This window comes from Ovis canadensis, chromosome 5, assembly GCF_042477335.2.
Source record: "Ovis canadensis isolate MfBH-ARS-UI-01 breed Bighorn chromosome 5, ARS-UI_OviCan_v2, whole genome shotgun sequence".
In the NCBI taxonomy this organism is placed as follows: Eukaryota; Metazoa; Chordata; class Mammalia; order Artiodactyla; family Bovidae; genus Ovis; species Ovis canadensis.
This window is the reverse complement of record NC_091249.1, coordinates 118,015,423-118,039,938: the sequence shown is the minus strand read 5'-3', so window position 1 is coordinate 118,039,938 and position 24,516 is coordinate 118,015,423. Positions and strand designations below refer to the sequence as shown.

Here is a 24,516-nt window from a genome sequence, read left to right as displayed (position 1 = left end):
AACTTTTGGTTAAATCTAAATAAAATGTTTCAGAGTTATCAATCTAAAATGGAAATGATAAAAGAGGCTATAAATTTCATCACAGTCTAAAAATCAAACTGAGACAGTATAGTCATCAGAATCCTATTTTATTGTTACTATTTCCTAGTCAAAGTCATCTTTAGTGTGATGAAACACTTGTTATGTTGGACACTGTTGTACATAAAATGTAAATGAGCAACAGCAATGTTCTATTGTTCAACATAAGGGGGCTCTGGTGGTTTTGTGGTTTTCAAATATTAAATTATAGTTTCAGGGATACAAGAAGGCACTATTAAAAAGAAAAAGTTCATTATAGATGTGAAAAAACAGTCATCAAAACTATCCATAAATAAATTCTACTTTGAAAATGACAGCAGTGTATCTTGTTGAATTTAAATAGAACTGAAAATCAAATATCGTTCATGATAAGCAGAACTGCTTCAAAACAAAATTAGGATAGTTCAGTTCAGTTCAGTTGCTCAGTGGTGTCCAATTCTTTGCGACCCCATGAATTGCAGCACATCAGGCCTCCCTGTCCATCACCAACTCCCAAAGTTCACTCAAACTCATGTCCATCAAGTTGGTGATGCCATCCAGCCATCTCATCTTCTGTCGTCCCCTTCTCCTCCTGCCCCAAATCCCTCCCAGAATCAGAGTCTTTTTCAATGAGTCAACTCTTCGCAAGAGGTGGCCAAACTACTGGAGTTTCAGCTTTAGCATCATTCCTTCCAAAGAAACCCCAGGGCTGATCTCCTTCAGAATGGACTGGTTGGATCTCCTTACAGTCCAAGGGACTCTCAAGAGTCTTCTCCAACACCACATTTCAACAGCATAAATTCTTCAGCACTCTGCCTTCTTCACAGTCCAACTCTCACATCCATACATGACCACAGGAAAAACCATAGCCTTGAATAGACAGACCTTAGTTGGCAAAGTAATGTCTCTGCTTTTGAATATATCTAGGTTGGTCATAACTTTTCTTCCAAGGAGTAAGCGTCTTTTAATTTCATGGCTGCAATCACCATCTGCAGTGATTTTGGAGCCCCCCAAAATAAAGTCTGACACTGTTTCTACTGTTTCCCCATCTATTTCCCATGAAGTGATGGGACCAGATGCCATGATCTTCGTTTTCTGAATGTTGAGCTTTAAGCCAACTTTTTCACTCTCCTCTTTCACTTTCATCAAGAGGCTCTTTAGTTCCTCTTCACTTTCTGCCATAAGGGTGGTGTCATCTGCATATCTGAAGTTATTGATATTTCTCCTGGCAATCTTGATTCTAGCTTGTGCTTCTTCCAGTCCAGCATTTCTCATGATGTACTCTGCAAATAAGTTAAATAAGCAGGGTGACAATATACAGCTTTGACACACTCTTTTTCCTATTTGGAACCAGTCTGTTGTTTCATGTCAAGTTCTAACTGTTGCTTCCTGACCTGTATACATATTTCTCAAGAGGCAGGTCAGGTGGTCTGGTATTCCCATCTCTTTCAGAATTTTCCACAGTTTATTGTGATCCACACAGTCAACTCTGGGAGTTGGTGATGGACAGGGAATCCTTGCGTGCTGTGATTCATGGGGTTGCAAAGAGTCGGACACGATTGAGCGACCGAACTCTGAACTCCAGGCACTGTACCAAGATTCCTCAAAATCACAATGTTGTGAAAACTTTAAGAGAATTATATATTAGTAGAAATAAATGCTAAAGATTGAGCAAAGCAAATATTTAATACCATAGATCAAATATGTAGTATTGTGGGTATTTATGTGAGTTTTCACACAGGGAATCTTTGTGATGTTTCACAATCATAAAGAATGGAATAAGACTTCTAAAATATTTCTGATGTGTGTTACAGTCAAATAGGAAGCACACTAAAAGACATGAGCATTTGAAAGATTAATAAAAATCAGTCACACACGCTTAATACTGACATATGAACATGCACATGGACTAAAGTATATTTTGAATGTTTAGAATATATGATCAAATATACAGTTTTTTCTTTTTCTTATATAAAGGATTGGTTACTGAACAAGTGATTTACTTATCAAACTGATTTTAGAGATTTTGTTGAAAATATTAGATTACTAACCTTACATTATAATGTTTATAATTAAGAAAAAGAAATAGGAATGCACACTCTAGGGACTACTATATAACATGTTCAAGAAAATTTGGAAGATCAAATGTTACACTAGTGAGTTCTTGCTTAACTACTCATAAAATAAAATAAGTTTATTCTCTTGTGAGGCAACTCAAAAAATAGCTTTCATGACAAAAGTCACTAACTGATTAATATGCTCATTCTTTTTTTTTCTGACCATCAAATTAGCATCCACAGTATAAGACTTTTGAAACCTCTATATTTATAAAATGATTAATCTATACTTGTTTAGTAACAAGGTAAAACATAAACACAGACATTATAGATGCCAATTAATAATACCTCTTCACTATTAATTATATGTCCTAGTACACAATTTTCATGTAGAATACTTATACTAATCAGATAATTAGAGTTTGTAACTAGAATTTTGCTGCAAGGTAGTGTGAAAGACCTTGGCATATTTTAGATATTAAAAAAAAGAAACATATATTCATCCAATCTTTTCTTATATAAAGATAATGGTATCTTTTAAAAGAGATTCAATCATATGATATAAATACAGGTAATATTTTTCAAAAAAATTTCTCTGGATTCAGTTTCTGTGGAGATGCTCAAAGAAAAGTATTAGCTACATCCCATCACACACAATATAGGAATTACAACGTTCTCTGTAACAGTATCAGGAATATTATCTCTGTAAAGATTATCAGTCATATTGCTGTATTCCCTTTGAAAACATATCAAAACTGTGATGGATTAGGAACTCAAAGTCAAGGTGGCAAGTAGTAGACAAATAAGTTAATAGCCTTACATTTCTGTAGACAGATAAGATAGCTAACAATGTACCTCATTTTTCCCACTAATTAACTCCCTGGAAAGTACACATAAGTTAATTTTCATAGAACACTGAACAGTGTTAAATGTGATGACAGAGGATAGTCCTGAAAAGTAGTGTCAAAATACCTAGGTAACTATTATCAACTGAAGTCATTAAATAAACAGTTAATGAGGAACTCTATAATAGACAGATCTGGCTGACAATTCCTGAATTACTTAATCATTCTTAAAGCACTAAAAGTGAGACAATCACAACATGTATTACCTAATGTGATACAATATGAACTACACACACTACAATTATATATTATCGAAAGGATGGGTGTAAGGAGGAGGGACAAGTAATACATGAATCTAAATACCAGTTTATAGGCAATATAAAGAATAAAGGTTCATATTAAACTATGAGTGGGTAGCCTTTCCTTCTCCAGGGGATCTTTCCAAACCAGGGATCAAACCAGGGTCTCCCACATTGCAGGTGGATTCTTTACCAACTGAACAATCAGGGAAGCCCATGCTATGAAGCTGTAATCAGCCAAATCCAGAGTCTGGGAAATTCTAAGGAGTACACAATTAAGCAGCATCAACCATTATATGACATGAAAGAAAAAAAAAAACACAGATGGGGAATGGTTATAAAGGAAATTTAAGACACAGAGCAACCAAATAAAACATATGAAACTTATTGTGACCCTGATTCTCTCATGGATTGTAGAAGACATTTTTGAGATAATGAGGAAACATTGACCAGGTTTTAGATAATAGTGTGCTGCAGTCCATGGGGTCACAAAGAGTCAGACATGACTGGATGACTGAACAGCAACAACATAGAATTATTATTTTGTTTTGATTATGTTTAAACAACATGTCCTTACATTCTGAGATACACACAGAACTGTGTTTCTGTAGAATGAAGTTTGAGATTTGCTTAAAAATAAAACTGAAGCAAATGAACACATTAAGAAAAAGTTTGAGTATGAGGGGAAAGGAGATAGATATAATGGCAAAATATTGATCACTGTAGTAGGCATAGGAGGCAGAAAAATGACCAACCCTGCCCCTCCAAAGACATCCAGATCTTAATCGTTGAAATTTGTGAATATCTTGTAATATGGCAAGGGATAATCAAGGTTGAGGTGGTAGTTTGCCTGTCAACTGATTGTGAGATGGAAGAATTATCCTGCAAGACCCTGCAGTAGGGTGGTGTGAGGAGGAGTGGGAGTAAATCAATGCATTGCTATCCTAAGTGTCCTCAGAAATGTAAAAGTAAAGCAGACAGATAAAAATGAGGGAGATAGCAACATGAAAAAGACTTGGCCTGATGTTGCCGGCTTTGAAGATAGAAAAATGACATGATGAAGCTGCAGGAACCTCTTGGCGCTTAAAAAATAAGAAAACAGATTCACCCCAAGATTCCCAGGAAGGGAATACAGTCCTTATTTTTAACCCAATGAGATCCATTACTGACTTCTGACATCTAGAGCTATTAAAATAATGACCCATGCTGCTTTATGGAGAAGGAAATTGCAACCCACTCCGGTATTCTTGTGGGAAAATCCATGGATAGAAGAGCCTAGCAAGCTACAGTCTAAGGGGTCGCAAAGAGTCGGACATGACTGAAGAAACAGCAGGCGTGCATGCTGCTTTACACCACAAGTTGTGTGTGTACGTGTGTGTGTGTTACTGCAGCAATAGGAAAATAAAGTACCAGGTTGCGAAGATCTGAAGATCCCCTGGAGAAGGAAATGGCAACCCACTCCAGTGTTCTTGCCTGGGAAATCCCATGGACAGAAGAGCAGGGCGTCTATAGTCCATGGGGTCACAAAAGAGTCGGACACACCTGAGTGACTAAACAATTGGTACATGAATTTCATTTTTCTCCCTACTTTTGGATTTATTTTAAAACCTCCACAGTAAAACTTTAAAAATATCAAGATTCTGAAAAGAATTTTCCATTACCAATTTTGTGTTTAAAGTCCAATAGCTCAATGGCAAAAAGCTTAATTTAAGGACATATGAAATTTAATAAATAAAATGACAAGTTGTGAAAGTGTTCTTTACATATAATCAGAGATGTCATAATGTAGTTCATTTGAGTAAGACGACCTTGTTAAAGCACAGGAAAAAAAGTGGGTTGTGTCTTCATGACAGATTTCTGGTCACATATTTAAAGGAAATATACCACTAATAATGAGACCATCAATTAGCAGAGGAGTGGAAATTGCACACTCTTTATGACATTATGTGTTGAATATTCACCATTAACTTTGGAATTCTGGAAGTGAAGAACAATTAAAACAACAAATCCTTCAGTAGTAAACACCAGATTTTTAGACCAAAAAGTCAAGGGGTGATAATCTATTATTTTCTTAAACTAATTTATAATATTTTATTTAATAAAATATATTCTCATGACAATTTTTATCTGTTATGTTATGGTAGAGTGTGACTTTTTATATGACAAATCTTGTTTTATCTCCCAAACTTACTGTTTTTATTTAATTAAGACTAAAAGATTAATAGCAATTTTTAAAGCACTGTTCTGGACAACCATTTATCCACCAAAGTTTAAACACTAAAATACATTTTTGGACATATTAAATATTTATTACAGGTTTGAAGTTGCCTCCTTTTTCAAGGAATGTAAAATATACACATAACTGGGTTTGTGTATAAACAGATTATACTTGGTGTATTAATATAAAAAGAATTCAAAATCCTACGTGAATTTTGTCTTTTACATTTTTATTTTTTATTTACTTATAAATCTATGTTTTGTACCTCTAATAAATAAAATCAATTTTTCTTACTCTCATAACCAAAAGAATCACTACCCCACCTAAGGTTTTTGTATTAGCTTGCCAGGACTGCTGTAACAACATACCCAGACTAGGGATTTAAACAACGTAAAATAATTTTCTCAGCTTCTGTAGGCTGAAATTCAAGATGAAGTTGAGGGCAGAGTTGGTTTCCTCTGTTGCCTCTCTCCATTGCTTGTAAATAGCCCCTTCTCGCTGTACCTTCACAAGATCTTAGATCTCTGTGCACTCTTGTTTCTCTTTCAATCTGTGTCCTATTCTCCTATTCTCTTATAAAAATATATATATATATATACAGTTATGTATAATGTATATATATATAGTTATGTGTGTGTATATATATATATATATATATATACACACACACACACACCCATAACTATATATATATAGTTATGGGGTATAATTGCTTAGCAATGCTATGATAGTTTCAGGTGAGCAGGAAAGGCACTCAGCCGTACACATGCAAGTATTAATTTTGCCCCAAACTCCCCTCTCATCTGGGCTGCAACATCACATTGAGGAAAGTTCCATACAGGACGTCCTTGTTGCTCATCCATTTTAAGCATAGCAGTGTGTACAAGAGATTGTGACATTTTTAAAGGGTAGGTATTCCCCCCCACCTGCATAGCCTGAAAAGGGCTTCCCAGGTTTGCTACTGGTGATTTAAAAAAATCTTCCTGCCAATGCAGGAGGCACAAGGGACCAAGGTTCGATCCCTGGGTTGGGAAGATCTACTGGGGAGGGAAATGGCAACCCACTCCAGTATTCTTGCCTGGAGAATCCCATGAACAGAGGAGCCTGGCGGGCTACAGTCCACGGGGTCACAAAGACTCGGACTCTAAGTGAAGCGACTTAGAGCGGGCACACAGTGGCAAGGGACACACACACATGTACTCTGAAAGACAATTTCCTACATTCTCAAAAATACTTAATTTGCTTCCAGTATACTTAAAAAAAAAAAAAGACTACAGTACAAAGAAAATGGAAATTACTTCGTGACAATTTGCCTTTACGCCGTTATAAAGTAAGAATAAAAGTGATGTAGAGGAAAATGCTTTTCTCTAGGGTACTTCAGAAACAGATAAGCTACCTGAGACGGTTCAACTTCCCGCACTGCAGCCACCGTAGTTCAAGACTCTCTGTGGTAAATTTGAACTGCCCGTTCAGCCTTGAAACAAATTTTCATGTACTTGAGGCCTCACACTACAACTAGTTCGCTTTAACTTGGACTGACTTTGACCCAGCTGGATTTTAGGTCGGACTCAGTCTGACCCCGGAACCAGTTCTGTTTCTCAGTTGGACCCCCGTCTGACCCGGAAACAGTCTGACTTTTGCGTCCGACCCAGTCAGACTTAAGTGGTTTCTGGAGCCAGTCAGGAAAAAGAAGTGTTCAAGTTAAGTCTGAAAGCTCATTATGCAAAGGCTGCAGAGCTAAAATCTGGTATGTGAGAGTTTAACTACGAACCATTCCGAGGCAGCAAGAAGCGGGGCTCTCAGACAGCTTAAAGGTACCTCAGCCTGGTTGCTTGTTGCTCCTGGCGACCCTCAAGGCCCTCCTTTGGTCCCTTCTCTGGATACCAGGATTTTCTTGTGGAGACATGAACTGAGGTATATTTTTAAATTTAAGAATTTGTTTGAGCGAAAATCTGTTTGACTCGGCAGTGCCAAAACCGAAGTGGTTTCTTAAGTTCTACCTGACCGAAACTCCGAGAGCGACTGTTGTAGAAAGAAGGTCGAAGAAAAGTAAGAAAATTGTTGATTGGCTATAGCTTGTGTCCTCCCAGACGTTTGGACTTAGTTATCCTTAGCATTTTGATTTCACAGCCTTGAGGCTTTTACGGGCTTAGATTTTGGTTTGCTTACAGTAAGCAGCCAAGGTATTAGAGCCACATCAGTGAATGGCCTCCCTGTTTAATTAATTTAACAGACCAAATATAACATTAGTTCCCCATCACTGACTTCTAAAATAAGATGCAGATTTTGCTTTGTGCAGTTCTAGTCTATATGAATTTATAGCAAACAGCAGAAGTAAAAGCATTTTGAACTTCTGGAAATTGGTGATGATAGTGGCTATATTTTATTTTTGTTTTCTGTGTGGCCACCTTTCAAGAAAGACAAAAAAAAAAAAAAAAAAAAAAAACACCAAAACGTGTAAATTTTGTTACAGTTATCTTATGTCATAATTGCAACCTTTTGTGAGTGAAGTTGAAAAACTTTACAAAATTTTTACTCTTAATTAGCTCATTTTACATAATAGAAAATCTCACCAAATTAATAGAGGGTCAAAGATGAGATATATTTTTTAAACAGGGACTTTTAATGTGCCAAAATTAGTAATCAAACTCTACATGGTAGCAATCAAAATGAGTCTAATGAAGTAAGCAATGATTATTCTGAAAAAGTACAACTGACTTCTGACTTGTACATATGAATGGGTTGTTATTTTAATTTATAATGCTTTTACATAATAAAGCAGTATCTTAATATCCATAATGAACACTGCCTTTGACTGTTGAGGGTAACTGATTCATATTTATAGTCAAAAGTTTTTGGAGTCAGATCTACATTCATGTTTCAGACAGACTGCTGTTTCACTGTTGTCTCCATTAGAGAAAGGGATGCAACTGTGTTGGTCAGCTCATAAACTACAGAGAAACTAGGAATTCACAGAATAAAACCTTTTTAACTTCTTGTTGACTTTTATATACAGAATGAGCAGTTTAGTTATGAGATTTTTTTTAATTTACTTTTTATTGAAGGATAATTGCTTTACAGAATTTTGGTGTTTTCTGTCGAACATGAACATGAATCACCCATAGGTATACATATATCCCCTCCCTTGTGAACTTCCCACCCATCTACCTCCCCATCCCACACCTCTAGATTGTTTGAGTTTTCTGAGCCATACAGCAAATTCCCATTGGCTATCTATTTTACATATGGTAATGTAAGTTTCCATGTTAGTCTATCCATACATCTCACCTACTCCTCTCCTCTGCCCATCTCCATAAGTCTATTCTTTATGTTTGTTTCCCCATTGCTGCCCTGTAAACAGATTCTTCAGTACCATTTTTCTATATTCTGTATATGTGTATTCAGTTCAGTTCAGTTGCTCAGTCGTGTCCAACTCTTTGTGACCCCATGAATCACAGCACTCCAGGCCTCCCTGTCCATCACCAACTCCTGGAGTCAACTCAAACTCATGTCCTTCGAGTTGGTGATGCCATCCAGCCATCTCATCCTCTGTCGTCCTCTTCTCCTCCTGCTCCCAATCCCTCCCAGCATCAGAGTCTTTTCCAATGAGTCAACTCTTTGCATCAGGTGGCCAAAGTACTGGAGTTTCAGCTTTAGCATCATTCCTTCCAAAGAACACCCAGGACTGATCATCTTTAGGATGGACTGGTTGGATCTCCTTGCAGTCCAAGGAACTCTCAAGAGTCTTCCCAACACCACAGTTCAACAGCATCAATTCTTCAACACTCAGCTTTCTTCACAGTCCAACTCTCACATCCATACATGACCACTGGAAAAACCTTAGCCGAAGAATACAATATTTATCTTTCTCTTTCTGATTCATTTCACTCTGCATAATAGGTTCTAGGTTCATCCACCTCATCAGACCTGACTCAAATCTGTTCCTGTTTGTGGCTGAGTAATATTCCATTGTGTATATATGTACCACTGTTCTTTATCCATTCATCTGTCAATGGACATCTCGGTTGTTTCTGTGTTTTAGTTATTGTAAATAGTGCTGCAGTGAACAATGGGGTACATGTGTCTTTTCAATTTTGGTTTCCTCAGGGAATATGCCTAGGAGTGGAATTGCTGGGTCATATGGTGCTTTTATTCCTTGTTTGTTAAGGAATCTCCATACTGTCTTCCATAGTGGCTGTATGAATTTACCTTCCCACCTACGTTGCAAGAGTGTTCCCTTTTCTCCACACTCTCTCCAGCATTTATTGTTTGTAGACTTTTTGATGAGGGCCATTCTGACCGGTGTGAGGTGATATCTCATTGTGGTTTTGATTTGCTTTTCTCTAATAATGAGCGATGTTGAGCATCTTTTCATGTGTTTGTTAGCCATATGTATGTCTTTGGAGAAATGTCTGTTTAGGTCTTTTTCCCGCTTTTTGATTTGGTTGTTTGTTTTTCTGTCTTTGAGTTGTATGAGCTGCTTGTATATTTTGTTTTTTTTTTTTATCTTATTTTTATTTATTTATTTTTTTAATTTTAAAATCTTTAATTCTTACATGCGTTCCCAAACATGACCCCCCCTCCCACCTCCCTCCCCACAACATCTCTCTGGGTCATCCCCATGCACCAGCCCCAAGCATGCTGCACCCTACGTCAGACATGGACTGGCGATTCAATTCTTACATGATAGTATACATGTTAGAATTCCCATTCTCCCAAATCATCCCACCCTCTCCCCCTCCCTCTGAGACCAAAAGTCCGTTATACCCATCTGTGTCCCTTTTCCTGACTTGCATACAGGGTCGTCATTGCCATCTTCCTAAATTCCATATATATGTGTTAGTATACTGTATTGGTGTTTTTCTTTCTGGCTTACTTCACTCTGTATAATTGGCTCCAGTTTCATCCATCTCATCAGAACTGATTCAAATGAATTCTTTTTAACGGCTGAGTAATACTCCATTGTGTATATGTACCACAGCTTTCTTATCCATTCATCTGCTGATGGACATCTAGGTTGTTTCCATGTCCTGGCTATTATAAACAGTGCTGCGATGAACATTGGGGTACATGTGTCTCTTTCCATTCTGGTTTCCTCGGTGTGTATGCCCAGAAGTGGGATTGCTGGGTCATAAGGGAGTTCTATTTGCAATTTTTTAAGGAATCTCCACACTGTTCTCCATAGTGGCTGTACTAGTTTGCATTCCCACCAACAGTGTAGGAGGGTTCCCTTTTCTCCACACCCTCTCCAGCATTTATTGCTTGCAGATTTTTGGATCGCAGCCATTCTGACTGGTGTGAAGTGGTACCTCATTGTGGTTTTGATTTGCATTTCTCTAATAATGAGTGATGTTGAGCATCTTTTCATGTGTTTGTTAGCCATCCGTATGTCTTCTTTGGAGAAATGTCTATTTAGTTCTTTGGCCCATTTTTTGATTGGGTCGTTTATTTTTCTGGAGTTGAGCTGCATAAGTTGGTTGTATATTTTTGAGATTAGTTGTTTGTCAGTTGCTTCATTTGCTATTATTTTCTCCCATTCCGAAGGCTGTCTTTTCACCTTGCTTATATTTTCCTTTGTTGTGCAGAAGCTTTTAATTTTAATTAGATCCCATTTGTTTATTTTTGCTTTTATTTCCAGAATTCTGGTAGGTGGATCATAGAGGATCCTGCTGTGATTTATTTCTGAGAGTGTTTTGCCTATATTCTCCTCTAGGAGTTTTATAGTTTCTGATCTTACATTTAGATCTTTAATCCATTTTGAGTTTATTTTTGTGTACGGTGTTAGAAAGTGATCTAGATTCATTCTTTTACAAGTGGTTGACCAGTTTTCCCAGCACCACTTGTTAAAGAGATTGTCTTTACTCCATTGTATATTCTTGCCTCCTTTGTCAAAGATAAGGTGTCCATATGTGTGTGGATTTATCTCTGGGCTTTCTATTTTGTTCCATTGATCTATATGTCTGTCTTTGTGCCAGTACCATACTGTCTTGATGACTGTGGCTTTGTAGTAGAGCCTGAAGTCAGGCAAGTTGATTCCTCCCGTTCCATTCTTCTTTCTCAAGATTGCTTTGGCTATTCGAGGCTTTTTGTATTTCCATACAAATCTTGAAATTATTTGTTCTAGTTCTGTGAAAAATGTGGCTGGTAGCTTGACAGGGATTGCATTGAATTTGTAAATTGCTTTGGGTAGTATACTCATTTTCACTATATTGATTCTTCCGATCCATGAACATGGTGTATTTCTCCATCTATTAGTGTCCTCTTTGATTTCTTTCATCAGTGTTTTATAGTTTTCTATATATAGGTCTTTAGTTTCTTTAGGTAGATATATTCCTAAGTATTTTATTCTTTTCGTTGCAATGGTAAATGGAATTGTTTTCTTAATTTCTTTTTCTACTTTCTCATTATTCGTGTATAGGAATGCAAGGGATTTCTGTGTGTTGATTTTATATCCTGCAACTTTACTATATTCATTGATGATCTCTAGTAATTTTCTGGTGGAGTCTTTAGGGTTTTCCATGTAGAGGATCATGTCATCTGCAAACAGTGATAGTTTTACTTCTTCTTTTCCAATTTGGATTCCTTTTATTTCTTTTTCTGCTCTGATTGCTGTGGCCAAAACTTCCAGAACTATGTTGAATAGTAGCGGTGAAAGTGGACACCCTTGTCTTGTTCCTGACTTTAAGGGAAATGCTTTCAATTTTTCACCATTGAGGATAATGTTTGCTGTGGGTTTGTCATATATAGCTTTGATTATGTTGAGGTATGTTCCTTCTATTCCTGCTTTCTGGAGAGTTTTTATCATAAATGGATGTTGAATTTTGTCAAAGGCCTTCTCTGCATCTATTGAGATAATCATATGGTTTTTATTTTTCAATTTGTTAATGTGGTGAATTACATTGATTGATTTGCGGATATTGAAGAATCCTTGCATCCCTGGGATAAAGCCCACTTGGTCATGGTGTATGATCTTTTTAATGTGTTGTTGGATTCTGATTGCTAGAATTTTGTTGAGGATTTTTGCATCTATGTTCATCAGTGATATTGGCCTGTAGTTTTCTTTTTTTGTGACATCTTTGTCAGGTTTTGGTATTAGGGTGATGGTGGCCTCATAGAATGAGTTTGGAAGTTTACCTTCCTCTGCAATTTTCTGGAAGAGTTTGAGGAGGATAGGTGTTAGCTCTTCTCAAAATTTTTGGTAGAATTCAGCTGTGAAGCCATCTGGACCTGGGCTTTTGTTTGCTGGAAGATTTCTGATTACCGTTTCAATTTCCGTGCTTGTGATGGGTCTGTTAAGATTTTCTATTTCTTCCTGGTTCAGTTTTGGAAAATTGTACTTTTCTAAGAATTTGTCCATTTCTTCCACGTTGTCCATTTTATTGGCATACAACTGCTGATAGTAGTCTCTTATGATCCTTTGTATTTCTGTGTTGTCTGTTGTGATCTCTCCATTTTCATTTCTAATTTTATTGATTTGATTTTTCTCTCTTTGCTTCTTGATGAGTCTGGCTAATGGTTTGTCAATTTTATTTATCCTTTCAAAGAACCAGCTTTTGGCTTTGTTGATTTTTGCTATGGTCTCTTTTGTTTCTTTTGCATTTATTTCTGCCCTAATTTTTAAGATTTCTTTCCTTCTACCAACTCTGGGGTTCTCCAACTCTTCCTTTTCTAGTTGCTTTAGTTGCAGAGTTAGGTTATTTATTTGACTTTTTTCTTGTTTCTTGAGGTATGCCTGTATTGCTATGAACTTTCCTCTTAGCACTGCTTTTATAGTGTCCCACAGGTTTTGGCTTGTTGTGTTTTCATTTTCATTAGTTTCTATGCATATTTTGATTTCTTTTTTGATTTCTTCTGTGATTTGTTGGTTATTCAGAAGTGTGTTGTTCAACCTCCATATGTTGGAATTTTTAATAGTTTTTCTCCTGTAATTGAGATCTAATCTTAATGCATTATGGTCAGAAAAGATGCTTGGAATGATTTCGATTTTTTTGAATTTATCAAGTTTAGATTTATGGCCCAGAATGTGATCTATCCTGGAGAAGGTTCCATGAGCACTTGAAAAAAAGGTGAAATTCATTGTTTTGGGGTGAAATGTCCTATAGATATCAATTAGGTCTAACTGATCTAATGTATCGTTTAAAGTTTGCGTTTCTTTGTTAATTTTCTGTTTAGTTGATCTGTCCATAGGTGTGAGTGGGGTATTAAAGTCTCCCACTATTATTGTGTTATTGTTGATTTCCCCTTTCATACTTGTTAGCATTTGTCTTACATATTGCGGTGCTCCTATATTGGGTGCATATATATTTATAATTGTTATATCTTCTTCTTGGATTGTTCCTTTGATCATTATGTAGTGGCCTTCTTTGTCTCTTTTCACAGCCTTTGTTTTAAAGTCTATTTTATCGGATATGAGTATTGCCACTCCTGCTTTCTTTTGGTCTCTATTTGTGTGGTATATCTTTTTCCAGCCCTTCACTTTCAGTCTGTATGTGTCCCTTGTTTTGACGTGGGTCTCTTGTAAGCAGCATATAGAGGGGTCTTGTTTTTGTATCCATTCGGCCAGTCTTTGTCTTTTGGTTGGGGCGTTCAACCCGTTTACGTTTAAGGTAATTATTGATAAGTATGATCCCGTTACCATTTACTTTATTGTTTTGGGTTCGGGTTTATACACCCTTTTCGTGTTTCCTGTCTAGAGAATATCCTTTAGAATTTGTTGGAGAGCTGGTTTGGTGGTGCTGAATTCTCTCAGCTTTTGCTTGTCTGTAAAGCTTTTGATTTCTCCTTCGTATTTGAATGAGATCCTTGCTGGGTACAGTAATCTGGGCTGTAGGTTATTGTCTTTCATCACTTTAAGTATGTCTTGCCATTCTCTCCTGGCCTGAAGAGTTTCTATTGAAAGATCAGCTGTTATCCTTATGGGAATCCCCTTGTGTGTTATTTGTTGTTTTTCCCTTGCTGCTTTTAATATTTGTTGTTTGTGTTTGATCTTTGTTAATTTGATTAATATGTGTCTTGGGGTGTTTCACCTTGGGTTTATCCTATTTGGAACTCTCTGTGTTTCTTGGACTTGGGTGATTATTTCCTTCCCCATTTTAGGGAAGTTTTCAACTATTATCTCCTCAAGGATTTTCTCATGATCTTTCTTTCTGTCTTCTTCTTCTGGGACTCCTATAATTCGAATGTTGGAGCGTTTCATATTGTCCTGGAGGTCTCTGAGATTGTCCTCATTTCTTTTAATTCGTTTTTCTTGTTTCCTCTCTGATTCATTTATTTCTACCATTCTATCTTCTATTTCACTAATTCTATCTTCTGCCTCCGTTATTCTACTAATTGTTGCCTCCAGAGTGTTTCTGATCTCATTTATTGCGTTATTCATTATATTTTGACTCTTTTATTTCTTCTAGGTCCTTGTTAAACCTTTCTTGCATCTTCTCAATCTTTGTCTCTAGCCTATTTATCTGTGATTCCATTTTGATTTCAAGATTTTGGATCATTTTCACTATCAATATTCGGAATTCCTTCTCCGGTAGATTCCCTACTTCTTCCTCTTTTGTTTGGTTTGGTGGGCAACTCTCCTGTTCCTTTACCTGCTATGTATTCCTCTGTCTCTTCATCTTGGTTATATTGCTGCGTTTGGGGTGACCTTTTTATATTCTGGTAATATGTGGAGTTCTCTTTATTATGGCACTTCCTCACTTTGGGTGGGGTTCTATCAGTGGCTTGTCAAGGCTTCCTGGTTAGGGAGGCTTGTGTTGGAGTTTTGGTGGGTGGAGCTGGGTTTCTTCTCTCTGCAGTGCAGTGGAGTAACCCGTAATGGGTTACGAGACATCAAAGGTTTTGGGATAATTTTGAGCTGCCTGTATATTGAAGCTCAGGGGAGTGTTCCTGTGTTGCTGGAGAATTTGCATGGTATGTCTTGTTTTGGAACTTGTTGGCCCTTGGGTGGAGCTTGGTTTTGGTGTAGGTATGAAGGCATTAGATGGCCTCCTATTGCTTAATGTTCCCTGAATTCAAGAGTTCTCTAATGTTTTCAGGCTTTGGATTTAAGCCTCCTGCTTCTGGTTTTCAGTTTTATTTTTACAGTAGCCTCTAGACTTCTCCATCTATACAGCACCGATGATAAAACATCTAGGTTAAAGATGAAAAGTTTCTCCACATTGAGGGACACTCAGAGAGGTTCACTGGGTTATAAGGAGAAGAGAAGATGGAGGAGGTAGTTAGAGGTAACTGGAATGAGATGCGGTGAGATCAAAAGAGAAGAGAGCAAGCTAGCCGGTAGTCACTTCCTTATGTGCGCTCTATAGTTTGGCCCGCTCAGGGGTATTTACAGAGTTATACGGGGAAGAGGAGAGGGAGGAAGTGGACAGAGGTGACCAGGAGGATCAGAGAGAGGAATGAGTGGGAGAGAGACAAATCCTGCCAGTAACCTGTTCCTTAGGTGTTCCCCACCGTCTGGAACACACAGAGATTCACAGAGTTGGATAGAGGAGAGATGGGGGGGGAAAGAGACAGAGGCCACCTGGTGGAGAAAAAGGAGAGTCCAGAGGAGGAGAGAGTGGTCAAGCCAGTAATCTCGCTCTCAGGTAAACTGGGGTAGTGAAGTTTGGGTTTTTAAATGTACAAAATTGGCAATAAACACCTAAGAGCAAAGATTAAAAATCTAGAGTAGAGTTTGGATTTTCAAAGATACAATATTAAAGAGAAGCAGAAGGAAAAAGGAAGAAAGAAAAAAAAGAATTATTAAAAAACAAACAGACAATCAAAAAAAAAAAAAAAAACCATCAACAACCATCCAAAGACTATATATGGTGTTTGCCTTAAAAAAAAAAAAAAAGGTCTTTAAAAAAAATTAGTAATAATAGGTTATAGAAATAAAAATTTAAGGAGAAAAAGAAGACAACAATTAAAAAAAAAAGTTAGAAAAAAAAAGCAAAAAAAAAAAAAAAAAAGGAGTGCTTTTAAAAATATTAAAATATATATATATATATATCTTGCCCTTTCTGGTATTATGGGCCGTGTGGGATCACTTCCAAGGTGGTTCCCTCTGATTAACTTCTTCTGTTTGCTGGTTTTTTAGGATCACTAGTTCAGTCGCGCTGTGGGGAGGGGGGATGCTGCAAACAAATAGCACTGTCGTGTGCACACAGTATCTCTGCTCCGCTTGACCTGTCCTTTCTCGCGGCGCACAAACCGCTCTGGTTCTACGATGCTCAGCTGGGAACCGTCTGGGGCTGGCCCTAGGCTGCGTGCACTTCCCCGGTCCAAGCCGCTCAGGTTCGGCGCTCAGGCAGCCCTCAGAGGCACAGATTCGGCTGGAACTGCGCTTTGTGCCCTTCCCAGGTCCGAGTAGCTCAGGAGTTTGGCGAGTTTGGCGAGCGCGGTCGCCGCGGCTTGTCACCTTTTCTGCCGCTGCTGCTCAGCTTTCTGGGCGGACTGCTGGCGCACCCCGTGAGGCAAATTGTGACTGTCCAGCTCCCCCAGAAGTCTTAGCAAAGGAGCCTGCTTGCAGTTAGGTAAGCAAAGTCTCTCCGGGTCTGCAGTTGCCCCTTTCCAGACCTTACGGCTCTGGCTGCCTGTCCCCGGCGGGGGATGGTCTGCAGCCGGCTTTTTCCGTTCCGTCCTTTGTTCTGTGCTCGGTCCTGGCGGGGTCTTATGTTCGAGCTTTTCGTGCGGTAGCTATCCCACAGTCTGGTTTGCTAGCCCAGGTTAGGTCGTTCTGGTTGCGCGTGGGGCGTTCCTGCCCGATTCTTACAAAGCTCTGCAGCCCGCGCCTCCCGCGCGTCCCTGCCCTGCCCCCACTTCCCAATGGCGGATGCAGGCGTCTGTGCTGCTTTTCCGCTGGGGGAGTTACTGTTGGGCTTGTAATCTGTTGGTTTTAATTATTTATCTATTTTTCCTTCCTGTTATGTTGCCCTCTGTGTTTCCAAGGTTCGCCACAGACTCGGCAGGGAGAGTGTTTCCTGGTGTTTGGAAACCTCTCTTCTTAAAATTCCCTTCCCAGGACGGGCTTCCCTTCCCGGGACGGAGCTCCCTCCCCACCTCCTTTGTCTCCTTTTTCGTCTTTTATATTTTATCCTACCTGTTTTTGAAGACAAAGGTCTGCTTTTCTGGTTGCCTGATGTCCTCTGCCAGCCTACATAATTTGTTTTGTGAAGTTTGCTCAGCGTTGAAATGTTCTTTTGAGGAATTTGTGAAGGAGAAAGTGATCTTCCCGTCCTATTCCTCCGCCATCTTTCCCTCCTCCCTGCTTGTATATTTTGGAAACTAATCCTTTATCAGTTGTTTCATTTGCTATTATTTTCTCCCATTCTGAGGGCTGTCTTTTCACCTTGCTGTAGTTTCCTTTGCTATGCAGAAACTTTTAAGTTTAATCAGGTCTGACTTGTTTACTTTTGTTTTTATTTCCATTACTCTAGGAGGTGGGGCATAGAGGATCTTGCTTTGATTTATGTCATCGAGGGTTCTGCCTCTATTTTCCTCTAACAGTTTTATAACTTCTGGTCTTACATTGAGGTCTTTAATCCATTTTGACTTGATCTTTGTGTATGGTGTTAGGAAGTGTTCTTATTTCATTCTTTTACATGTAGCTGTCCAGTTTTCCCAGCACCATTTATTGAAGAGGCTGTCTTTGCCCTGACTGTATATTCTTGACTTCTTTGTCAAAAATAAGGTACCCATCAGTGCAGGGGTTTATTTCTGGACTTTCTATCTTGTTCCATTGGTCTGTATTTCAGTTTCTGTGCCAGTACTATACTATCTTCATGACTGTAGCTTTGTAGTATAATCTGAAGTCAGAAAGCTGATTTCTCCAGCTCCATTCTTTCTCAAGACTGCTTTGAAAATTTGGGGTCTATTGTGTTTCCATATGAATTGTGAAATTTTTTGTTCTGGGTCTGTGAAAAATGCCGTTGGTAATTTGATAGGTATCACATTGAATCTGCAGACTGCATTTGGTAGTATTGTCATTTTGACAATATTGATTCTTCCTACCTAGGAACGTGTAATATCTCTCCATCTGTTTATGTCATCTTTGATTTCTTTCATCAGTGTCTTATAATTTTCTGTGTACAGTTCTTTTGTCTCCTTAGGTAAGTTTATTCCTAGATATTTAATTCTTTTTGTTGCAATGGTGAATGGGTTTGATTTCTTAATTTCTCTTTCTGATTTTTCATTGTTAGTATATAGTAGTAGTAGTAGTTTAGTTGCTAAGTCATGTCCAACTCTTGCAACCCCATGGACAGAGGAGCCTGGCAGGCTCCAGGGGATTCTCCAGGCAAGAATACTAGAATGGGTTGCCATTTCCTTCTCCAGGGGCTCTTCTCAACCCAGGAATTGAACCCAGGTCTCCTGCATTGTAGGAAGATTCTTTACCAACTGATCTACAAGGGAAGCCCCTAGTATATAGAAATGCAAATAATTTCTGTGTATTGATTTTGTATACTGCAGCTTTGCTATTTCACTGATTAGTTCTAGTAATTTTCTGATACTATCTTTAGGGTTTTCTGTGTACAGTATCATGTCATCCACAAAGAGTGAGAGCTTTGCCTCTTTTTTCTGATCTTGATTCCTTTCATTTCTTTTTCTTCTCTGATTGCTGTAGCTAGGACTTCCTGAACTATGTTGAATAATAGTGAAAGTGTACACTGTTATATTGTTCCTGATCTTGGCGGGGAGTGCTTTCAGTTTTTCAGCATTGAGATTAGTGATTTGCTGTAGGCTTATCATATATGGCCTTTACTGTGTTGAGGTAGGTTCCTTCTATGCCCATTTTTTTTTTTTGAAGAGTTTTAATCATAAATGGGTGCTGAATTTTGTCAAAGGCTTTTTCTACATCTATTGAGATGATCATTTGATTTTTATCTTTCAATTCTTTAATATGGTGTATCACATTGATTAATTTGCATATATTGAAGAATCCTTGCATTCCTGGAATAAACCCAACTTAATCATGATATGAACTTTTTCATGTGTTGCTGAATTCTGTTTGCTAAAGTTTTGTTGAGGATTTTTGCATCTATGTTCATCAGTGATACTGGCCTGTAGTTTTCTTTTTTTAAGTTGTCTTTGTCTGGTTTTGTTATCCTGGTGATGGTGGCCTTGTAGAATGAGTTTGGAAGTATTCCTTCCTCTGCAATTTTTTGGAAGAATTTTAGAAGGATAGGCATTAGCTCTTCTTTAAATGTTTGATAGAATTTTCCAGTGAAGCTATCTGGTCCTGGGTTTTTTTGGGTTTTTTTGGGGGGGTGGAGGGGTTGCGATTTTGATCACAGCTTCAATTTCAGTGCTTGTAGTTGGGTTGTTCCTAATTTCTATTTCTTCCTGGTTCAGTCTTAGTAGATTGAACTTATCTAAGAATCTGTCCATTTCTTCCAGGTTATCCATTTTATTGCCATATAGTCGTTCATAATGGTCTCTTATAATCCTTTGTATTTGCGTTGTCTGTTGTAACATCTCTTTTTTCATTTCTAATTTTGTTGATTTGATTCTTCTCTCTTTTGTTCTTGATGAGTCTGGCTAAAGGTTTATCAATTTTGTTTATCCTCTCAAAGAACTAGCTTTTAGTTTTATTAATCTTTACTATTGTTTCTTTCCTTTCTTTTTCACTTATTTCTGCTCGCATGTTAATGATTTCTTTCCTTCTACTAACTTTTGGGGTTTTTTGTTCTTCTTTCTCCAGTTGTTTTAGGTGTAATGTAGGTTGTCTATTTGGTGTTTTTTCTTGTTTCTTGAGGTAGGATTGTATTGCTGTGAACTTCCCTCTTGGAACTGCTTTTGCTGCATCTTGTAGGTTTTGAGTTTTTGTGTTTTCACTGTCATTTGTTTCTAGATTTTTTTTTTAATTTCCCTTTTGATTTCTTCCGTAACCTGTTGGTTATTTAGAAACACGCTGTTTAGTCTCCATGTGTTTGTGTTTCTTACAGTTTATTTATTTTTTTAATCTAGTCTCATAGCATAGCATGGTGGTCTGAGAAGATGCTTGATATGGTTTCAATTTTCTTAAGTTTACTGAGGTTTGATTTGTGAACCAAGATGTGGTCTATCCTGGAGACTGTTCCATGTGCACTTGAGAAGGTGTATTCTTCTGCACTTGGATAAAATGTCCTGAGGATATCAATGGGACCCATCTCATCTAATGTATCATTTAAGACTTGTGTTTTCTTACTTGTTTTTCCTTATTAATTTTCTGTTTTGGTGATCTATCCATTGGTGTGAGTGGGATGTTAAAGTTTCTTACTATTATTGTGTTACTGTCAATTTCTTCTTTTATTTCTGTTAGTGTTTGCTTTATGTATTGAGGTCCTTCTGTGTTGGGTGCATAGATATTTACAACTGTTATGTCTTCCTCTTGGATTGATCCCTTGATCATTATGTAATGTCCTTCCTTATCGCTTGTAATCTTTTTTATTTTAAGGTCTATTTTGTCTGACATGAGGATTGCTACTCCAGCTTTCTTTTGCTTCCTATTTGCATGGAATATATTTTTCCATCCTTTCACTTTCTGTCTATGTGTGTCTTTAGGTCTGAAGTGGGTTTCTTGTAGACAGCATATATAAGGGTCTTCTTTTCTATCCCTCAGCCAGTCTATATCTTTTAGTTGGAGCATTTAATCCATTTACATTTAAGGTATTATTTATATATATGTTCCTATTGCTATTTTCTTATTTATTTGGGGTTGATTTTGTAGATCTTTTTTCTTCTCTTGTATTTATTGACTATATAAGTTCCTTTAGCATTTGTTGTAAAGCTGGTTTGGTGGTACTAAATTCTCTTTTAACTTTTGAAAGTCTGAAAAACTTTTTATTTCAATTTTTAATGAGATCCTTGCCAGGTACAGTAATCTTGGTTGTAGATTTTTCCCTTTCATTACTTTAAATTTATCCTGCCATTCCTTTCTTGCCTGCAGAATTTCTACTTAAAGATCAGCTGTTAAGTGTACAGGGTTTCTCTTGTATGTTCCTGTTGCTTCTCCCTTGCTGCTTTTAATATTCTTTCTTTGTGTTTAGTCTTTGTTCACTTGTTTAGTATGTGTCTTGGCATGTTTCTCCTTGGGTTTATCCACATAGAACTCTTTGTGCTTCTTGAACTTGATTATTTCTTTTTCCATGTTGAGGAGATTTTCAACTATAATCTCTTCAAAAATTTTTCTCATACCTTTTCTCTTTCTTGTCTTCCTCTGTGACCCCTGTAATTTGAACCTTGTGTGTTTGGTATTGTCCCAGAGGTCTCTGAGACTATCCTCAGTTCTTTTCATTCTTTTTACTTTATTCTGCCCTTCAGAAGTTATTTCCACCATTTTATCTTCCAGCTGACTGATTCATTCTTCTGCTTCAGCTATTCTGCTATTGATTCCTTCTAGAGTATTTTTAATTTCAGTAACTGTGTTGTTTTCTCTGTATGTTTATTCTATAATTCTTCTAGGTTTTTTAAAATTGATTCTTGCATTTTCTCATTTGTTTTCAAGGTTTTTGATCATTTTCAGTACTATTATTTTTCTGAATTCTTTTTCAGGTAGTTTGTCTATTTCCTTTTCAATTATTTGGACTTCTGTGTTTCTAGTTTGCTTCTTCATTTGTAGTGAGAAAGCTGGTTCTCTCGGGGTTCCTGGCCAGCAAAGAGATCTATATTAACCAGCTGGAAGCTCTGTTGCTGCCCATGAAACCTCTGAAGGCCACTGCCACCACCTCCCAGCCTGTACTCACCATCCAGCAGATTGAGACCATCTTCTACAAGATCCAGGACATTTACGAGATCCGCAAGGAGTTCTATGACAGCCTCTGCCCCAAGGTGCAACAATAGGACAGCCAGGTCACTATGGGCCACCTCTTCCAGAAGCTGAGAAGACTCTTGCTTGGATGCTCCAGGGCCACAAGCTCAGCATGCTCAAAACTGAACTCATTGGCTCTGAGGCTCTTTGCTGTCTTCCCTGCCTCTGTCTCAGTGGGTGTTGCCATATCCCATGGATGGATATCCGTGACTCCTTAGGACTCATCCTTGGCACCTCCCCTCCCTGCATCCCTTGGAGTCCACTTCTTTAAAGCTCAGAGCCACCCGCTGGTGCCCTCATCTGGACCACTTCTGTGGTCTCAGGAGTGCATTCTGCCCCAGGCCTGCCTCAACCTGCAACAGGAGAATGTTTCCTAAACTCCTGCCTGGACCTCACTTCCTCCCTGCTCACATCCCTTCAGAGGGCTCCCCTTTACCCACTGAATAAAGACCAGCCTCCGTGGTCTGGTTTATGAGAAAAAAATATATATATAGTATTTCTCTGCCTTTTCATTATTATTATTTTTTTAACCTATTGTGTTTGAGGTCTCCTTTTCTCAGGCTTTAAGGTTGAATTCTTTCTTCCTTTTGGTTTCTGCCCTCCTAATGTTGGTCCAGTAGGTTTGTGTAAGCACAAAGTGAGATTTGTTCTGAGTTTTTCTTTGTCTGTTCGTTTTTCCTCTATTGGGCAAGGCTGAGTGAGGTGATAATCCTCTCTGCTGATGATTGGGTTTGTATTTTTGTTTTGTTTATTGTTTAGATGAGGCACAGGGTGCTACTGGTGGTGGGTGCTACTGGTCTTGTATTCAGATGGTTTCCTTTGTGTGAGTTCTCACTATCTTATACTCTCTAAGGTTAGTTCTCTGGTAGTCTAGGGTCTTGGAATCAGTGCTCCCAGTCCAAAGGCTCAGGGCTTGATCTCGAGTTTTGTGTGGGTCTGTATATTCTTTTCTGCTGTTCAGGTACTCCTGTCTGCTCTTAGCTGGTGTTCTGCATGCACTTCTGTGTCTGAAGGTGTGTCCCTGATACATCCATGGAGAGAGATGTACTCCATGTCCACCTACTCCTCCCCCATTTTGTTCTCTTAGGTATAACATTGTTTCACCAAAACAGATTGCTTTATAATGATAAGAAAATTACTGATTCTCCTACATTCATTTAAAAGGAAAGAAAAATAAAAACATGACTACAACTATCTAAGAAATATAATGCATAAATGTAGAAAAACTAGTTAAATCACACTATCCTGTTTTATTTTCTACCACCTTATTTTTCTTGATATTGCCCTATTTATATCACAGGCTTTTTATTACTAGAAAAGTCCACTATTTTTATGATGAATATTGTATTAATCCATTGAACACTACTTTTTATTTAGTAAAGTATGCATTACATTGGAAAAGGAAATGGCAACCCATTCTTGCCTGACAAATCCCATGAACAGAGGAGCCTGGTGGGCTATATAGTCCATGGAGTCTCAAAGAGTAGGATACAACAGCTAAACAATAAAAGCAGCATGCATATATGCGTCTTGCCATAGCAATAATTTTTAAATCTCTTTATCTTATTTTTTATACTGTTTTTTATTTTAGTCTCTGTATGCCCAGATTCCTTCACCAAACCCTGATTGATAAAGAGTAGAATATCTCCAAGTTTTTATAAACCAGGATGAATACAATGTCAAATACAAAATAATGCTAAATGTAATATATAAAATATATGACAGCTTGTAAATATACAAAATACTAAAAGGGACTTCCCTGCAGGTCCAGTGATAAAGACTTCACCTTCTAATGCAGCCAGTGAAGGTTCAGTCCTTGATTGGGAAGCTCAAATGACACATGCCTTGCAGCCAAAAACCAAATCTTAAAGTAGAAAGCAATATTCTAATACAAATCAAGATTTAAAAAAACGAAGTCCACATCAAAAAAAATTATGTGATTATTGCTTTTAAGAAAAATTTAGACATGTATCTATTCAGTGAAACATTATAAATATTTTATGTCTTTTAAAAATGTGTAGTTACCATTCTTTTGAAGTTTTATTCCATATCTTTTCACCATATAGTACAGCAGACATTTTGGAGGATACAAACCTTTTTGAAATAATGAATAAATATCATCTAAGCATTCATAATGAGACACCTAAAGAAGAGAGGTTATATAAATATTAGTGTCCTTAGTATATTCTTATAATTAAAACTGATAGGGTGAATAATATCATCTAATTAGAGAGATTGGCCTGAAGAATAAAGACGATTTTGGATAAAGTTCAAA

At 37.6% G+C, this 24,516-nt stretch overlaps 1 long non-coding RNA gene across 1 annotated transcript in view; it reads right to left on the bottom strand.

Annotated features, from left to right (window-relative positions):
• Positions 1-7,069, bottom strand: part of LOC138441538 (uncharacterized) — a 105,655-nt gene extending 98,586 nt beyond the window's left edge. Inside the window, exon 1 of the long non-coding RNA XR_011257393.1 lies at positions 6,873-7,069. This is a non-coding gene — a long non-coding RNA (uncharacterized lncRNA). The remainder of the gene's footprint in view (positions 1-6,872) is intronic.
• Positions 7,070-24,516: the final 17,447 nt, after the last annotated feature.